Raw genomic sequence first — 11,450 nt, 5'->3', positions numbered from 1 at the left:
GCATCTCAATTTGTAATTTGATAGGCCTTTTATATAAGTAGGTGTGGGCCCCACACTTTGTAATGACTAAGCCACTAAATGTGACATCTTATCATAAGAATTATGAGTCATTAATTTGGACAAGGTTTACTGCCACGTTAGGCTCCTTAGTCTTTATCCAAAGACCTTAATTAATCATCCACCAACTCCTTAATCAACTTATTAATTCCCCACTAATTCAATAATTAACCAATTACCCATATAGTTAAGAATTATCTCAAATTACTTAAACTACTACTTGCTTTTAACACATTTTATACACCTTACTATCATGGTTATGTGGTACCTTGTATGGTACTTGTCGATAAATACCGGGTATTTTAGCTCGGGCCGTATTTTATCCCAAAATGTCAAACTTCGATAAAATTTATTTACTTCGATTTGCGTACCCTCTCACCTTCACGAATTTACTCGTCACTTGTTTGAAATAGTATAATACTTATAATCTCAAAATAATCTCATTCCCGAGCTTACGTCAATTAACTTACGGCGAAACTTTAACGTACAAAAATGCGGGATGTAACATCTCATTTTCGAGCTTTCATCAAATTTAGTTATGGCGTACTTTCACGTACAAAAAAAAAAAGGGGTGTAAGAAGACATCTTTTTAAGATCTGGGCATGAATTCTACGTGCATGTCATGTTTTAAAAACCAGCATTAACAAAACTGAAAATGATAAGAAATTAACAAAAATTAGGGAAATCAAAAGATAGAATTTTACTATGAAACTGAAACTTCATTTCATTGAATTAGAAAGGATAGAAGGGTTAACATCAAAGCAAAGCAATTAAACTAAAATATCTGGATTACAACCCTTAAAATAATCCAAATACAGAAAAAGCAACAAAACAGACTACCAAGACTCCTTCTTGATGGGAAGAGGAGTTGCTTCCCAGTTGTTAAGTGAGGTATCTGGACCAATCAACTGAACAATTGCACGGCTAGGGCCCTCACCAACTTGAACCATATTGATCTCATAGAGCATCTCCTTGAGACCCTGGCAAACTTCATCAATGTCATCCTGAGTAGCAGGATTTTGGACTTCTTCAAATTGTGGTTTGACAAAAGAGTAGTCAATGTGAGGGATTGAATTAGACAAATTCCAACCATTCTTTTTGCAGGACTTGGCTCTGTCTATGTCAGCTGATGTTAGTTTCAAACCCAAGTCAAAGGTATCTTTCTTCGAAAAAGGAGCAATAGGGTTCACAATTCCCTGCAGAGAGGATCCTAAACCTTTTCCTGGTTCATAGCTGCTCCTCAACATCAGTGCAACTACCATCATGGATGTGGCTGAAAGACGGTGATGTAGAATTGGTTTTCCTTTTTACACTTGGTCAACCTCAATCACCTCAAAATCTTGATATACGATGGATTCACACACTTCCTTGGCCTCGATACATGGAAAGGACGGGTCTTTATAGACGGATGAGTCGTCCTCCCCATGAACAATAATTTCTTGCATGTCACACTCGAATTTGACAATTTAATGTAGGGTGGATGCTACAGCTCTGGCCATATGGATCCACGACCTTCCCAGAAGAAATTTATAGGAAGTCTCCATATCTAACACTTGAAAGACAATGTTAAAATCAACCGGGCCGATTGTCGTGGTGAGTTCGATTTCCCCAATAGTGTCTCTTCTTGAACCATCAAAAGCTTTGATGCTGACATTACTAGTCTGAATTCTGTTAGTGTTAATGTTCAGTTGTTGTAGAGTAGAAAGAGGGCATACATCTACACTTGAGCCTCCGTCAATCATGACTCGTTTTACATAGTGCCCTTCACATTTGACCATAAGATGCAAAGCTCCATTGTGCCCAACCCCTTCCTCAGGAAAATCATTATCGCTGAAAGTAATTCTATTTACTTCACAGAATCTTTCAGCCATTTTTTCTAGCTGATTCACCGTTGTCTTTTCTGAGACGTATGCCTCGTTCAGAGTTTTGATCAACACACGGCGATGCTCTTCCGAGTGCAAATGCAGAGATAACAAAGATATCTGAGCAGGGGTTTTCCTTAGTTGGTCAATGATTGAGTAGTCTTGCATTTTCATCTTCTTAAGGAATTCCTCCGCTTCTTTTTCTGCAATGAGTTCTTTCACTGGCAAGTGACTTTCCCTGACTTGCTTTGCTTTTCTCAATTCCTCTAGTGAGTAGTACCTTCTAGAGCGGGTCAAGCCCCCCATTTCATCTGCTTCTTCAACTATCTCTTTTCCTCTATATGTCATGACAGTCTTGTTATAATTCTAGGGAATAGCTTTCGTGTTTGTCACTGGGAGTTGTGCAACAGGTTGGATCACGATTGGCTATGTTATATTTCTCAAACCATTATTCGGAATGATCTTTTGAATGCCCCCAGGGATGTAAAGTTTGGGTCCACCCAATTGAACCTCAACCTTTTTTGTGCTTTTAGGGACATAGAGAATCGTTTTTCCCAAACCTGCCAAGTTCAAGCTAGAGCTCGCACCTTTCATAATCAACGGTGCCAATTACGGTGGGCTTACTGTCACTTTTGGTTCTTTCCCTATGGTTCCAACAACCATCTCTGTCTTGCCAGACTGCTTATAATCGCGATCATCACAAATCATCCCAATAAAATGTTCATTATTATGAGCTGGGAGTGGATTATTTGTGATATTAGGAGTATCCTCATTATTTGTCACCACAATTGCCTTTGCTTGAATCAAATATTCAATGGCTCTCTTTAACGTCCAATAATTTTCGGTACTATGACCTTGGGTGTTAGAGTGATACTCACATCTTGCATTTGAGTCAAAACTATTTGAATTTGGATTCACATAACGCGGCATGATAGGTTCAATCAATCGCAACTGCATTAATTTTCGAAATAGGCTTGTATACGATTCTCCAATTGGGGTGAACTCTTTCGTTGGCTCCTGTTCTCTCACATATTCCTGTCGGGGACGAGGATTATATGGCACCAGAAAATTAGGCCGGAGTTGACGGGAGCCTTGTGGAATCGGTGCCCGCCATTGTTGGTGATTGGGAAGCCTAGCATAAGCCTAAGCATTAAACACTGTGTATTGTTGTGGTGGAACTGAGTACCGGGGACCTTATGGCGGATAGTAATGTTGAGGAGAATTGGATTGTCCTTGTTGGAGTTGCACATAAGAAGGAGATACTCCTCTTTGAACTCCCCCGAACCCAGATGCCATCATGGATCCTTCCTCCTTCTTTTTTCGATTTCCAAAACTGCCTGACACGCTTTGAATTGCTTGCATGGTCGCCTTAAGGGCTGCCTGACTCACAATATTTCCTAACTTTATTCTATTCTGAACTATTTCAGCAATCTTAATAGCCTCAATGAAAGGTTTACCAATGGCGGCCAACATGTAATGGAGGTAATCATGATCCTGAGCATGGAGAAAATAGTCAATCATTTCTGCCTCTTTCATTTGTGGTTTGACCCTAGCAGCTTACTTTCTCCACTTGATTGCATATTCTCTGAAGCTTTCCGTTGGTTTCTTCTTTATGTTGATGAGAGAGGAGCGGTCTGGCACTATATCAATATTGTACTGAAACTGTTGGACAAAATATTGAGCCATGTCGTTCCAAACGTGCCAATGAGAGATTTCTTGATCTATGAACCACTCTGAAGCAATTCCTGTCAAACTTTCCCCAAAATAAGCCATGAGTAATTCTTCTTTGCCTCCTGCTCCCCTTAATTGGTTACAATACCTCTTCAAACTGGAAATGGGATCACCATACCTATCATATTTGTCAAACATGGGGGTCTTGAAGCCTGGTGGCAAATGAACATGGGGGAACATGCATAGATCGTTAAACGAAACACTCTTGTGGCCTCCCAAACCCTAAATGTTTCTCATGGTTTGTTCCAAACTCTTCATTTTTCTGGTTATTTCCTCTTGTTCCATATTCTTGTCGGGCTTTTTGATCTCGATTGGGAACACGTTCCGAGGAGTATGCTTGTATGAATCTGGAACCTTGAAAGTCAGTTCTGGAGAGTAATATTGGGCATCATGAGCATTCAATTGTGGATCATTGTTGGACTTTTGAACAAGAGCCGGTTGAGGGACAGTGAAAGCATCGGTAATGGGTACAGTAGGTGGGTCATTGCTGAGGGGTGCGGTTTGAGCACGTGGAATGGAGGTACTGGGGATAGTGGGAAGGTTAATGCTCAGGCTGAATCTAGGTTGGTACAATGGGTTACTTGTTTTGGAGATGGGAATTTGAGTTGCAACTGATACATTATGAAGATTATTCGCAGCCCCTATGGCTAGTGGGGGCGGGCCTGTCCATTCACCCAGGCTTGGTACATCACTGCCAATTGTTACTTCAACACTCTTACTTCTTCAACCATTCCTGAACCTTGTTCGACCAATTGTCCATGGACATCATCATTATCTGACTCATTCTCACTGTTGTTTGCCATTTTACTTTTTTCCTTTTGATCTCGTATTGTAAGGGTGAGCCGCCAGTTTAAACCACAAACCAACCACCACCTTTGTTTAAATTTATCTTTAAATGAAAAATAACAAACGTGTTAGAGTTAGGCATTTTGTAGATATTAATCACACATTGCATGTTATGCACCTAATGCCATTTTCATATCTAAAATGAGCTTGGAAGGCTTCATGCTTCATGCCAGCGTATTGGTTTATTTCCTCTTGAATTTAACGCTATTTTTTCATTTCTCCATTTTTTTTTAATTTTCACTCGATTATTTTCAGATTAATTATGGCTATGATCGCATTCGATGAGGATTACCTATGTATCATGAAGCCACATGAATCAAACTATCACGTAGTTCAGGGGGAAAATAATAACAATTTTGATGATTTTTTTTAACTAATTTAAATTTTTTTTAATTTTTATTTTTTTATATAAAAATAAAATAAAACAAACTAAAATATTTTTCATTCATTTTCAATCAATGTTTTTTATATACAATGAGAGAAAAGGAAATATATAGAAGCTGACTCTACTGACTCTAAAGACATAAACATCACTGGAATAAAACAAAACTTTGATAAGAATAAAAGACTCCAAATACAAAATAAAATATGTGACAAACGAAAATGAAACTAAAAGCTAATTGACTATACTAAAATTTTAATCCTCAATGGTCTTCTTGCTTAAATTGATATCATCAATGATCTGCATCTCTTGGCCTCCACTCTCCCCCCAAAGTCTTGTACAAATTCTGAAATATCGTCGGCAACTGTGGAACGAGGGTACGTGCCTGTTGACCAACTTTCTCATTGTTTAGATGACGATGATCATCATGAACATATGCTGCTTTCTTTGCCAATCGAAGTACTTGCTCTCTGGCTTGCCCCATAATCACGTGACAATTCTGCAACCACATCTAGGTAGTGTTGAGGGTGTGCCCCATCTGAGCCTCCCATCTCTCATACTCTTCAATATGACAGTTTAGCACACCTCTATCTATCATCCACTGATGCTGCTCTGCCTCAAAATCTACATGCTGATGATCCCTCTTCTGCCTTTTTATTTCTTCTAATTGTGCATGAAGCTGACCCTTTAAGCGTATCCAATGGGCCCTTTCTCTTTTAAACTGCTCTTTCTGCTAATCAAACTCCAATTGTTGCTGGTGCGCATCTTCTTCAATGATACTCAAGTCTTCTTGCAACTTATGTATTTTAGCATTTTTGTTCGCCTCAACTCTTCTGGATAAACCAATCGTGTTTGACAGTTCTTCTTCTAAGCGGGTTGCCTCATTTTTAGCATGCTTTAGATCTTTATCCATGACCCGTAAGGCATATTGATAATCTTTCTCAATATTTAAATGAATCTGAGAGACTCCAGCTTGCTACAGGGCTTGTTGTTTGGCTATGGTCATTTGAGCATGCTCCAATTCCTCTTTCAGCCTTTCTATAGTTCTTTGATCATTTCTTCTCCCGTTCGACCCCTCAGGCCTATCTCTAAATGATGAAGGATCATGAAACCAGGTAATATATTCAGGGATCACCTCTCCACGATCTCGGTCTTCTACCATCTCATTCAACTCCGAGACCTTACTTGCATACAAAATTTTCATAATTTCTTCTTCGTCATCAGGCTAATCTTTACCAAAATCATAATAGAACTTGCTCATATCTCGTGTTGGTGGTACCTCTTGTAGTCATGCGAATTGCCGCATTACCCGAAGTGGAGAATAGGGTTGAACACCATCCAATCCTATGAGTACCAAATAAGAATGGTATGCAGACTCACAAATGACTTCTTTAGAGGAAAACCAATCGTAGTTCCATGTGATCTGTCTATTTGGCAGACAAAGTAAGAAATAGTTCTTTCCAAGCGTCAATCCCTTATAGTAAGTCACATTCGTCAATTCTTTTATGGTGATCATAAGTATGATTAGGCCATAGCTCCCTAAAATTAGTGATCGTAGGATGACGATAAAAATGCTCCAAAAACCATATCTTTAACAAAATATTGCAGCCATCAAAGTTCCGCGCGCCCAATTTACATCTAGTTAAAGCACGAAAAATGCAAGAAAGAATCATAGGGACCAAAGTATAATCATCCCTTTCTGAGGTCAGAGCCTCAACTACACCTGCCAAGAGGATGTCAATGTGTCCTTCCCTTTTCGGAAAAACTACACGCCCCAGAAAAGCAACCATAAATACAAACCTTCTGTGAACCTTCTATGTTTCCTTAATTTCCTTTGATTTCAATTTTCCCACATTTCTTTCGAAATTACATTCTAGGCCATACAAGTGAAACAAAAATCCCAACTTAACCCACTTGCCTCCTGAACCTTCATATTGTCCGTAATTTATGTTCAAGTGCTTCAGAAACTTACCCTCATTCACATTCTTTGGTACTATGGGCCTTTGGAGGCGAAGATTGCGGCCCCACCCTGGAAATGAGAGATTTCCTCCAAGGTCGGAGTCATTTCACAATCGGTAAAGCGCAATACATTATTTTCAGGATCCCAGTGCGGAGTCAAAGCTTCGATTGCATCCCTCCTGGGCTTGATTGTCATCATGTGAAATATCCCAAGTACTTCTTTATTTGGTTTCGCTCATATTCCTTAAAATCTCTTCACCAATCCCACAACAACTGTGGTATCTGATCGACAATCAGAAAATCCGGTATCCCTTCTGATCTGGGCCTCTTTTCAGATTTACCTCTTTCCCCACTCATGGTGTACCTGTTTACCCATAAATGAGGTTAGGCTTTAATCAAATACATTATTGACACAAAAAATTCGATTTCTCGGGTTTTGATTCTATAAAAATAAAAAGTAAAAGCTAAACTGTGGGACTAAAAAAAATTACATTAGTAAAATAATCATGAAATTAAAAAATAGAAGGCTCAAAATGACTATTTTTCCGTAAAAACAAGTGAACAGAAAAAAAAAAAATCTAGCCTCTTTTGTTAAAACGACCATTTCGCATTTCTAAGGAAGGTTTCAAGGCTATTTCGACAAAAGGACCGGACGCAAGGACAAAACTAGTCAAAAGAGATAAAACTGACAAAGTGACTATATGGGTAAACAGGTACACCATGAGTGGGGAAAGAGGTAAATCTGAAGGTTGAACCCGATGAAGGTTGCCTACGTTTCTCACATCCGGTGAGAATCAAACCCGCGTAGTTCGGTTAAAATAAAAAAAAATATTTTAAAAATTGTGATTTTACACATTAGAACCCTTCAAAACTTGTTTATTAAAATGGGTATTTTATGAAAACTTGGAGGAAATTTTATCTTTCTCTCTCCTCTGTTCAATCAATCAATACTAAAGCCGGTCAACATTTGAGTAAAGCCTACCAAATAGTGTTGCATATAGCACAGAAAAATGAACATGTTGGTCTAAAAAAATTGGTACCTGTCCTAGACGGGCCCGGCCGCTGTGCCGAGTTCCGCTAAGTCCAATGCACATGATGCAAATAAAGCGTAGCCTACTAGGATATTCATTGCTTGTGTCTTATTCTTCTAAGTTTTCAAATCCTAAAGGAGATGGTATCTAGACCTGGCTTACCCGGGCGGACAACCCGAGCCGAGGAACGTCAAGCATCACCAGTAGTAAAACAGCACTTGCTAGCTAACGGCTCTACCGCCTAAACATGTGTGACTAAATCCTTCACCAGAAGTTGGTATGCCAACTGGCTTTATCTCAAAACAGAAATTTTGTGATGCTGGTAGGCAAACACAGCATAACTACCTATCAGAAGACTCAGAGGGGTGTGAGAGAGGATACAATTTATATCACACACAGTTCAAATAAATATTAAAGCGGTAAATAAGCGACAAATAGCACATTAGGCTCCCAAACACAATAATATCTAAAATATGATAAAAACCAAACAAGAATCAATGTACAAAGCTCGAATTCTTATTAATTGTCCACAGCAGAGTCGCCAGAGCTGTCACACCTCTTTTTTTCCACAAAACCCTATTACGAGGTTGAGTTAGAAGAGTTTTTTTAATTGAAGTGACGTTTTGAAAAGAGATTATTTATTATTTGGAGTCGCCACTTGGAATTGAGTTTTGGTGTTCCAAGTCACCTTTTATCTTGAATCCATTATCAAAAGGAAGGTTTGACTCCTAATTTATGGTCTACGAAAACAGAAGACTAACTAAGGAATTCTGTTTACCGAGAGGAAGGTGTAAGGCACCCCTCGAGTCCCGTGGTTCTAGCACGGTCGCTTTATTGACTAATGTAAGGCTTAAATCAATTTTTGGCTATTATTGTATTTTTATTGGTTATGGCTTGTCTATTACCACTTCACTTAATTTATTATATTTTATTAATTATTTGGACCCAGATGCGATACGCACACAAGGTATTTCTTTGAAGTTAGATGTCAAACCAAGGTACGGAATGTACGCATGGTCAAAACATAATTATTGTAAATTTAAAAGTATCAATACGCGGAATGCGCACACGATCCTTTTATTATTTAAGCATAACAATCCAAGGTTCGGGTATGAACACATGGGCTAATATTTAAAGTGCGTCTAAAACTTTTCTAGCGTATTCCTGATTTTTTTTCTTTCTTAAATTTGAGATAATTTTGAGACCATGATTTATGGATATGAAAATTGTGGAGAAGGACGTAAATTAATTATAGAAAATCTTAGCGTAAATCCTTCTAAACTCAGTACTGTCCCAACGGCCCAAATATGTTTTTTTATCAAGTCCAAATCCTACTTTCTATCTCTGTTAAAAGACACAAATTAATCTCTCTTGGTCACATGTCAATTTTGTTTCATCTAAAATAACACATGAAGCCTCACTTTCCTATTAATACCCATGACTTCGAATTCATAAGGCTAAAGCATATGTCTTCCACAAAACATGATCTAAACGGCCTATAACATTTTTCTTTTTTAACGATTAAGCAATTAACATTCATGAGAGTAAGGTAAACAGAACGTTAAATATTGTACCCTATAAAGTGATGAAAACTTATTAACACAAGCATTCAAGCAACACAAATAGAAGGGATAAACTCTAACCTATTTACTGAACTTTCACATAAGATTTATCAAATAGTTATTCATACTCTTTTAATGCCCTTTAAATATCCACGCCACACAGTAGTTTTATTGATTCATCTAAGTGTGAATATGTAGTGATCCAACAAAATTGAAGCCACATCAAGCAGAAACTAGAGCTCTTGAATTATTTATTGGAAATTATTGAGTTCAAACCAATTTGCTATTTAAGAAAGGGACAAAGTGAGCAAACAAAAGGAATAAAAACCAATTCTCTCGTAGTACAAGCCTGCATCCCAACCAACAATATTAGATCCCATAACCCACTATTAGTGAACCTAAATTCCTTTCGTTTTTAGCTGAACCAAACCCAAAAGATAGAATCTTACAATAAAACTAGAGAAAAATTAATACTAATAAACAATGCATCCTATTAACTGATGCTAAATCATGACAGAATTCACGTAATCTCAACGCATCACATTGATGAAAAAACAAAAAAAATTCAAACAAGAAATCAATAAGAACACTTCTATATTTGAAAAAGTAAATACAAAAAAAAAGAAGATAAAAGGTGAGCAAAGAACCTTTAAAAGTCCCCTTTTTGAGAAATAAAAAAAACTGAATCTGCGTTTTCCTTCTCTTGGCCGTGACTAAGCAAGAACTCCACGATAACCTCGAAACCTCACCGGAATCTGCCGTGACTAACTCCAACCGGAATGCGGCCCGATTTTATTGGTGTTAATGGATGAGGAGATGATTAGAAAAAAATAGGAAATTGTGGCTGCTCTTTTGTGTGTTCACTCTAAGGCCTCCTCCCTTTTTCTGAATGTGTTTGGTCCATCATTTATACATTACTCCATGTATTTTTTAACTGTGTGATGGATAATTGAATGGGAATTATAGAGATCGTGCATTGTGTGTGAATATGACGTGAGGAAGTGGGAGTGTGGGGTGAGAGAGATGAAGGGAATGGGTAATGGGGCTGTTAGAGATGTCAAATAGGATTGTTTTTTTCTTATTTTGCATCTTTTTTGTCCTTTTCTTTAGTTACCTATCTTTATTTTTTTTTTTTTTTTTGAAATAAGAAAAAGAGAAAGTAGAATACATAGCTAAAAGTATTAGCCAATTACTTTTAGACTTATATATTGTAAATATAAAAAAAATTAAATATTTACACTATAGTTTAAATTATACTTATAAAAATACCATAGCTTACTTATTAAAAGTTTTATATATATATATCTGTGTGTGTGTATGTGTGTGTGTGTGTGAGAGAGAGAGAGAGAGAGGGAGAGAGAGAGAGAGAGAGATTTGTTTTTTAAATAGAAATAAAACTCTTATACTCTAAGAATGTGAGTACTTTTTTTTTGGTATTTTTTTAAATTAGTTTTTTATGAAATAAAACCTATTAAGAGTAAGATAAAAGTTCTAAAATATTAATATTAGACCTAAAAGAAATATTTACACTAAAATAGTATAGAATTTGGGTGTGGTAAAAAATTAGTTGTTCACATGCATCACCTCAATACCAATCACATACCACATATTTCGGGATTCCATACTCTCATCACTAAGTTTAGAAGAGTTACTTACCTCGAAAAAGCCAATACCAATGCCGAGCAAGCCAAGCGATGCTCCAAAAATGCCATCACGCGCGTTCCGACCTCCAAACGGCTCGCCACTAACCAAAAACGACTCAGATACATCAAACAATACTAAAGGAACCAATCCCGATCGAAAAAGATCAAATCTTGAATCAAAAGCCCAAAATCGAAAAATATCCCAACCCGGGCCCGCACCTCAAAATCCGCTAAAATTTATAAAATCCAACAACCCATTCAATTACGAGTCCAACCATACTAGTTTTACTCAAATTCGACTCCAATTTGATGTTCAAAACTCAAAAATTTACATTATGAAACTTTAGGCCAAACCTCCCAATTTTTTCTTTAAAATT

At 37.4% G+C, this 11,450-nt stretch overlaps 1 long non-coding RNA gene across 1 annotated transcript; it reads right to left on the bottom strand.

The window, feature by feature from the left end:
* Positions 1–4,919: 4,919 nt before the first annotated feature.
* On the bottom strand, positions 4,920–10,543 carry LOC138906726 (uncharacterized). Its single transcript, XR_011414326.1, has 2 exons — positions 10,078–10,543; positions 4,920–7,201 (listed from the first exon to the last, which is right to left on the bottom strand). It is a non-coding gene; the product is annotated as an uncharacterized lncRNA (long non-coding RNA).
* Between the last annotated feature and the right edge of the window lie 907 nt (positions 10,544–11,450).

Source organism: Nicotiana tomentosiformis, chromosome 2, assembly GCF_000390325.3.
Source record: "Nicotiana tomentosiformis chromosome 2, ASM39032v3, whole genome shotgun sequence".
NCBI lineage: Eukaryota > Viridiplantae > Streptophyta > Magnoliopsida > Solanales > Solanaceae > Nicotiana > Nicotiana tomentosiformis.
This window is presented reverse-complemented; position numbering and strand designations above follow the sequence as displayed.